Source organism: Triticum urartu, chromosome 2A (genome assembly GCF_056163025.1).
Source record: "Triticum urartu cultivar PI428250 chromosome 2A, HENAU_Tu73, whole genome shotgun sequence".
Classification (NCBI taxonomy): Eukaryota; Viridiplantae; Streptophyta; class Magnoliopsida; order Poales; family Poaceae; genus Triticum; species Triticum urartu.
In genome coordinates this window covers 101,007,301-101,015,928 of record NC_141874.1, presented here as the reverse complement: position 1 = coordinate 101,015,928, position 8,628 = coordinate 101,007,301, and the positions used below count along the sequence as shown (strand labels likewise).

Here is an 8,628-nt window from a genome sequence, read left to right as displayed (position 1 = left end):
TTGTTTGACCAGTCCACTCTTCTAGAAAAGAACTACGTCTGACTCGAGGGACTTGTGATTGAACATAGGAAAAAAAACTCTCCGTACAATTCTCCTTGACCACTTTTCTACTTGTGTCAATTCACTCTCGGTAGATACTCAGGCTATCTCCATAGTTTTGACAGACCTTGCCTTCGAAAACAACAATTACTCTTGGTCACTCAGCTAGACACCTAATCATCTAGAGAGTTAGCAGCTCTTAAGAGTAATAGGTTCAAAGCTCTCAACTTAGATCTCTGTGATGCTCAAACAAACTTCTTTGGAAAATCAACATTACTTGAAGCAAAAGTAAGGTTGACTCCTCTACTAGAGCAATTCTCTCGCAGCCCAGAAGAACTTTTCCTTCGGCTGCCATGTAATTACTTTTCACATGAAGAGATTTATATGAACAAATTTGGGATATTTTTTCGTCAAGCATCATAAAGAGATAAGTCTCGGAACAGTGACCCCCTCTTAATATTATGGTGGTCCTATGACTCAATGGAAGAAAATGAAACTACAAAATAAACTTCAGCTTCATTCTTCTCCGCTACAGTCATTTTCTCTCAGATGTCACATGTAGCAATTGCTTTGACTCAAAAGTATTTTGGGGTGTTAACTCCAACACACAATCTCTTTGATGGAAATCTCCACGATTGACTTAACATTCTTCTCTTCTTTTTAGACAAAAATCTGACAAGTTTATAGAAATATCCTCTAAACTCTAGGGGCTAATCTCTCTATGCACTCTAGCAAACACATTAGTCCCTCAATGCTTCTATTCAACAATCTCCAAAACTCTCGGGGCACTCGATTGCACCAACAAGCCCGGTAGAGAATATTGGCCTGGCCAAATTCCTTTGGAGTGGAGTCCAGCCGAAACCGCTTGGTGCCCTAGTTAAAGTCTTCTGGTGTAGTATGATAAGATGTTTCATTCCTCATTATGATGTCGTTTATAAGCATTTCCATAAGATCCTTACTAAACCTTGTAGTATGCATGCATGTGTTGTGATACTACTTTGGTAAAAAGCATGCCAGTGTGATTCTTGGGCTAAGATGTCTGACGCTCCAATTAGTGGATTAGTGCATGTGACAACCATCACTCTACTCTAGGACATTTACATGATCAAAATCTTACAACCAAAAAAGAGAAAATAGGGCCTAGAAGTACTTCCCAACACATGACTAAAGCGCCTAGGCTCTTTAGTTCTTTATTGATAGAGGCAATCAAGTAAATATCATGGCTAATAAAGTGTCGTAATATACACAATTAGGCAAGTATGCCTGATAAAATATGTTGACTTAGAGAGATGTTAAAACTTATTCGTTATTAAAAAATAAACAACATAGAACAAAGAACAAACCATGAAAGAAGAGATCCAGAATAACAATTTCAATGACTAGAAAAATATGCATTCGCTCAAAGAGCCAGACCGAGACTAAATGTCCCTCCTTATTAATGACGCAATTCCTGCATCTTAACCATGACAAAAGTAAATAAAATGAGATGACAAGAGATCTTCTCCCTCGTTACATGGGAGCAAGAGGACTCTAAGAAGATGCTCCAGAGTTGGCGCCCCACTACAACCCAAACATTAGATTGTCAAAAAACTACATCATATCATCATTGGAGAAGCGGGTGTTGGACCTGTTGCTGGCACTATTGTGGCCTCCATTACTTAGTCGTTGTAGACCAAGGTGTTGAGGTCCCCTTGGACTTGTTGTCAAGCCAACCCACTTGTTACTGCTGAAGCGGTTGATACATCATCGGAGGGCCCATGTCGATGTTGTTGGTGACCTATGGCGCTTGTGGTTGGAATACCGGTGAGTTCCGAGTTCTGACTAATTTTTGCGATGCGCTCACCAAGGTTCTTGAGGATGACCTCCAACTTAGGGCCAACAAGGGTAAGCTCATGGACGTCGAGGCTACCACCAAGCATGGCCTTATGTAGGAGGATTCGGATCTCGTGGTCCTCACGCTCATGTCGAAACCTATTGGCCTCTTCTTGGAGGTTAGTAATCCGCTCGATAAGGAATTCCTCCTGGCTGACAGTATTCTTCAACTGCACAAGGTCTGTCATGTCCTTGTACCAATTCAGGATCGCCATCGCATCAGCGTGGGATGGGAAGACATCCGGCACCGAGGAACCCTCACCATACACCAGCACACAAGCCTTGTTGTTGCACTTGGTGTCCAACTCACCTGCCTTCCTCATCTGGCTATTGTGACGCTTCTCGAAGGTAACACACCGGGTTGACCTGTTGTGGATGTATCAGAGTGCCACCTTCTTGCGAGCCATTGCTGACCGAAGGGTAAAACTAGAAAAGGGAATGGAAGTCACTGGTTTTGTGAGTTGAAAGAAAGTCAAGAGGCGTGAACTTATAGGGGCGGATCGGCCACGATGAGAAAATTGCAACCTTTTGCCTTAATTGTGCGGATCTCTAACTTTGGAGTAAATTTACAACATTCCAATCTATATCTGTATGACATGGTCATGCTAGGTAGCTCATTAATGTGTTATAACAACACAATTTTTTTGTATCATTACGCAAAATCTTTCAGAATCGTTTGAGAGAATAATGGTGAAAATATTATTTTGTAAGCATATGATGAATAAGATCTGGAAAGTGTCTCTCAAAGAACCATGCATCTTTATTAACAAATGTGTTTTAGCTACGTTTACAAAATTAATTATGTATTTAGTTTTCTCTAAAGTTGGATTATTATTCAAACATGTAAATATCCCCATCACCATGTTGAAAAAATATTAATAAATAATGCACATAGATTATCCCAAAATAGTACTGCACAATCAATTACCGATGGAAGCTTACTAATGGAGGGCCTAATTTTGCACCTCACTGCTTCCTCTCAACTAGGAAGGAGTTCCCCCTACCCCCAAGTGCAAGGGTTTGTGATGGCTCAAGAATGTATGATCATTTACAAGGAGTTTTCATTTGGTTTTCACCGGGGTTCCGTTATTTCTCAATTATTTCTAACGTTAATCCTTCGAGAGATAAGAAAACCCGTTTTCCATTGTTTTGTAGGAAAATCATGTATGGAAGGAAACCAAAGCGAATTACAACAAATCAAGCCAAAATGGAGCAACTTCCATGTTGGAAGTTTTGTCACCAGGCGCACCAGAGCGAAAGATGGGCTTCCATACGGGCGCATGCACTCGTATGGCCGGCCGTATGAAGTGTGGTACCCTCTCATCTACAGAAGACAATTTTGTGAAGGGGTAGACACATAGAAGAAACCTAGACACCACAACCACATCCAGAAAAGAGAGAGAAGAGATTCAGAGAAGAAGAACCACCAGAGATACTTCTAGTTTTGTTCTTCCATCTCCATACTCATACTCACATTAATTTCACATTCAGCATTGTAAGAGGAATTCCAAGTTGTAAGATCATGGTGTAAACTTTATTCATACACATTTGGAGACTGAGACTTATTTAATCATTCATCTTATTGTCGATGTTCACGATGTTACCGATATGGTTTTCAGGGGTTTATTCTCTGAGATGATTGGCTATTCTATTTCAATGTGTGAGTAATTCCCCTAGGCGTGTGACGATGCCCTGGACTAGGTGGTGCTAAGCACGTTGTCCTGCCACTCATGGGTTAGGCTGAGGACCCCTAAACAACCAAAGAATGGGCCATGTTTGGCATGCCCCATGGCGTACTCAATACAGAATCCTACGAAGACTTGGCGCACACTTCAACACACATTTGAATCATGGGCATGCTTATCCCTTAACAGACCTACATGTAACCCTAGGTACCCCCGGTGCCTATATAAGCCAAGGGGTTTAGACCGTAGGGCTAGATTCATTCACATAAGATCCCGAGGTCGATCATCCTGTACTCTGTACTCCATCCCAAATCAATACAATAGAAGTAGGAGATATGATTTTACCTCTTTGATAGGGCCTAAACTTGGAAAAAACTTTGTGTCCCTCTTTATCTTGTTACCATTAAGCTAAAATCACCAGCTTGGGACCTGCTACTCATGATGGAGTTATTGGATTTCTCCAAAGCGGAAGGGTGAAGCAGTATAGTAGAGATAGTATTTCCCTTAGTTAAGAACCAAGGTTATCGAACCAGAAGGAGATCGCACACAAACAACATGAATGGTCACTACTGCAGGATGCTGCTAACGCAATACATGAATCAGACACCCTTCGAAGAAACTGTGTGCGATGCATGCATCGCAAGCAGCATCATAATAAAATCGTCACCAATAAGACAAAATGTGTGTGATCGTGGAGACATCAAGCACAATTTAGAGTAGAATTGCATGTGCGATACATGGCATACAGTTGATCCATATGAATTATTTGCGATGATCTAGAACAATAAAAATGGTCAGCCAGACCAAGGTGTGTGCGATATACAGCATACTGTTCACTCGAATGAACTGTTTGCGATTAGCTAACACAACAGAAATAGTCGGCCAGATCAAGGTGTGTGTGATATACAGCATACACTTCACACGAATGAAGAGTTTTCGATTAGCCAAGACAACGGAAATGGTCGGCCAGATCAAGGTGCGTGCGTTAGATGGAATACGGTTCACCCGAATGAACTGTTTGTCATGAGCAAAAACAACAGAAATGGTGCAACTTAACAAGATGTGTGTGATACGTAGCAAGCATGCCAGTAATCAAAAATGTGTGGGAAGACCGATAACAACGCATAAGATTCCTAACAACAAGCCTTGTGTGTGAAGGAAATATGCCCTAGAGGCAATACTAAAGTTTTTATTTTATATTTCCTTATATCATGATAAATGTTTATTATTCATGCTAGAATTGTATTAACCGGAAACTTGATACATGTGTGGATACAGAGACAAAACAATGTGTCCCTAGTAAGCCTCTACTAGACTTGCTCGTTAACCAAAGATGGTTAAGTTTCCTAACCATAGACATGTGTTGTCATTTGATAAACAAGATCACATAATTAGCAAAATGATGTGATGGACAAGACCCATCCATTAGCTTAGCATAATGATCGTTAAGTTTTATTGTTATTGCTTTCTTCATGTCATATACATATTCCTTTGACTATGACATTATGCAACTCCCAGATACCGGAGGAATACCTTCTCTGCTATCAAACATCACAACATAACTAGGTGATTATAAAGATGGTCTACAGGTATCTCCAAAGGTGTTTGTTGGGTTGGCATAGATCGAGATTAGGATTTGTCACTCCGAGTATCGGAGAGGTATCTATGGGCCCTCTCGGTAATGCACAACATAATAAGCCTTGCAAGCAATGTGACTAATGAGTTAGTTGCGGGATGATGTATTATAGAACGAGTAAAGAGACTTACCGCTAACGAGATTGAACTAGGTATGGAGATACTGACGATCGAATCTCGGGCAAGTAACATACCAATGAAAAAGGGAATAACGTATGTTGTCATTACGGTACAACCGATAAAGATCTTCGTAGAATATGTGAGAACCAATATGAGCATCCAGGTTTCGCTATTGATTATTGACTGGAGAGGTTTCTCAGTCATGTTTACATAGTTCTCGAACCCATAGGGTCCACACGCTTAACGTTCGATGACGATTTTGTATTATATGAGTTATGTGATTTGGTGACCAAATGTTGTTTGGAGTCCCGGATGAGATCACGGACATGACAAGGAGTCTCGGAATGGTCGAGAGGTAAATATTCATATATTGGACGATGATATTCGGACATCGGAAGTGTTCCGGGGGTACGGGGTGCATATCGGGTCACCGGAAGGGGTTCCGGGCATCCGCCCAGCAACTACATGGGCCTTAATGGGCCAAGAGGGGGACAGACCAGCCCCTGAGGGGCTGGTGCACCCCGCCCATATGGGCTGGCAAAATTGGAGTAGAAAAGGGGAAGGAGGAAAGAAAAAAGGGAATAGGATTCCCCCTTCCCCCTCTTCGCTTCCTACTCCGAATAGGAATAGGAAAGAGGGGAGGCCGAATTGGGAGGACCCCAAGTAGGATTCCTCCTACTTGGGGCGCCCCCTTGGGTGCTTCTCCTCCCCTCCAACCTATATATATGAAGGGGGCACCACTAGAACACAACAACAATCATTGTTAGCCGTGTGCGGCGCCCCGCTCCACAGTTTACGCCTCCGGTCATATTCACGTAGTTCTTAGGCGAGGCCCTGCGCGGATCACTTCACCATCACCGTCACCATGCCATCGTGCTGACGGAAATCTCCCTTGACACTTTGCTGGATCAAGAGTTCAAGGGACGTCATCGAGCTGAACGTGTGCAGAACTCGGAGGTGTCGTACGTTTGGTGCTTGATCAGTCGGAACAAGAAGAAGTTTGACTACATCAACCGCGTTGTCAAACGCTTCCTCTTTCGGTCTATGAGGGTACATGGACACACTCTCCCCCTCTCGTTGCTATGCATCTCCTAGATAGATCTTGCGTGAGCATAGGAAATTTTTGAAACTTCATGCTACATTAACCAATAGTGTGTTGAGGGCAAACGCTTGCTGGTATACAATTATCAGCGATTCATGAAATCATCACCGATGGGTTCCCTTGTTTAGTCCATGTGCGATGTGATTTGCTATGTCCTCACAACATCTAGGCTTTGTCTATAGAACAACAACATATATACTTAGAAGAAGATGATAACCAAATTCAGCATCCAATTACATAAGTGACTACACACATAACATTTGTACACACCAAAGTAAACAATTACTTGCATAACAAACTAGGAGAAATGATCATCTAATAATCTACTTCTTATTGTGACGATGCTTGCCATTGCTCTGCTTCTGGCTGGATGCCTGGCCATTTTGCGGAAGAAGGCACTTCCTCATGTCAATGACCCGCCTATACATCTCGTAGCCCGTGTACGCTTCCTTTTCTGCATACATGACGTGAGCATCATAGAGTTGATCCATCGAGGCTGAGTGCCAGACATGATTTCCCTTGTTGAAGGAATCCTTCATGTCTCTATAGTAGGGATCGATGATGGTCTCGGTGAGGTGAACCAGTGAGTCCTTCTCATGATTACTACTGCCCTATAGCTTGTATTGGCCCTGGATGTCGACAAGATTCTAGTAGGTGACGCCCGAATTCTCGAGCACCTTTACATCATCGGTGATGTCCACCATTGCGAACATGTAGTGAGTACTGTTGAGAAGCCTGGGGAAATGCTTGCAGGGCCTTGTGCCTATGTTGTAGTGGTAGACGAGGACATGATTGTGCACACACATATGGGTGGCAGTGATCATGTGGCGAGACCCGGCACAAGCGCGGGTGTACACGAGGTCGAACCCAACCACCTTGTACTTCTCCGCAGCAAGCAACAAATCCATAGAGTGGATGGTTTCTCCACCCAAATTGGGTTGTTGGTGCACACCGTCGAGAGCTCTTTTAACCTTCTGTGGGTATCCACTACGACATGCATGGTGAACTGCCGCTCATCATCGGCAGCCACTGGGAGCGCCATTGGATCCGTGCAGGATACCCTCTCAGAATTTGTCATTGTGGGTGTGCTTTTTGCAATACTGGGGCACGATCAAAAGCTTGAAGAGACACAAGGGTTAAGTGGCCATTGTAATAAATGGGGGATGGTCGGCCTGCATTCGTCAAATCCTGGCATGGCGTTTCTAGCGGAGGATTCCAGTGCATGCTTGAGCACCCCATACACATTTCGTTTGACCACGTGTGGGGTAAAAGAGGTGCCAAATGTATCATTGGTGAGCCTGTTCCCACGCAAGCTTCCCGTCCGGCTAGTTTGGCCATGCATCGGCTAGAAGAGGAGAAAATTGTGGGAATTTATTGGCAAAAGTATTTGCAAAAATTAGGTGCATGGAAAGACTTAAAGCAACACACACGTTCGACAATAAGTTTACCCACGGGTGATGAGGTCAAAGTTACACAGGCGGGTAATGATGCACACTCTGTCGGTGTCAAAACCGGCCAATCTCGGGTAGGGGGTCCCGAGCTGTTCGTCTAAGGAGCGAAGGTAACATGAGACAAGGGAAACGATTTTTACCCAGGTTCGGGCCCTCTTAATGGAGGTAATACCCTACTTCCTTCTAGATTGACTTTGATGAGTATAGGGGTTACAAGAGTTGATCTACCTCGAGATCGTAATGGTTAAACCCTAAATGTCTAGCCTGTATGATTTGTCTTAGCCTCTACGGACTAAACCCTCCGGTTTATATAGACACCGGAGGGGCCTAGGGTTGTACAGAGTCAGTTTACATAGAAAGGAAACTACACATCTGGTTGCCAAGCTTTCCATCCACGCAAAGGAGAGTCCCATCCGGACACGGGGGAAGGCCTTCTATCTTGTATCTTCACGGCCCATCAGTCCGGCCCATGTCACATAGCCCGGATGCCTAGGGACCCCCTAATCCAGGACTCTCTCAGTAGCCCCTGAACCAAGCTTCAATGATGATGTGTCCGGTCGGCGCGCAGATTGTCTTTGGCATTGCAAGGTGGCTTCCTCCTCCAAATACTCCAAAGCAATTGAAGAAGAGAACTATATCCGGCTCTGTATAATAGTTACAACCTGAACCACAAGGGCAAAATACTTGAACAAAATAAGTCATGTTTACTGACAGCTTTTTCAGC

At 43.5% G+C, this 8,628-nt stretch overlaps 1 pseudogene; it reads right to left on the bottom strand.

Annotated features, from left to right (window-relative positions):
• Positions 1-1,742: 1,742 nt before the first annotated feature.
• On the bottom strand, positions 1,743-2,318 carry LOC125535218 (agamous-like MADS-box protein AGL80; annotated as a pseudogene).
• Positions 2,319-8,628: the final 6,310 nt, after the last annotated feature.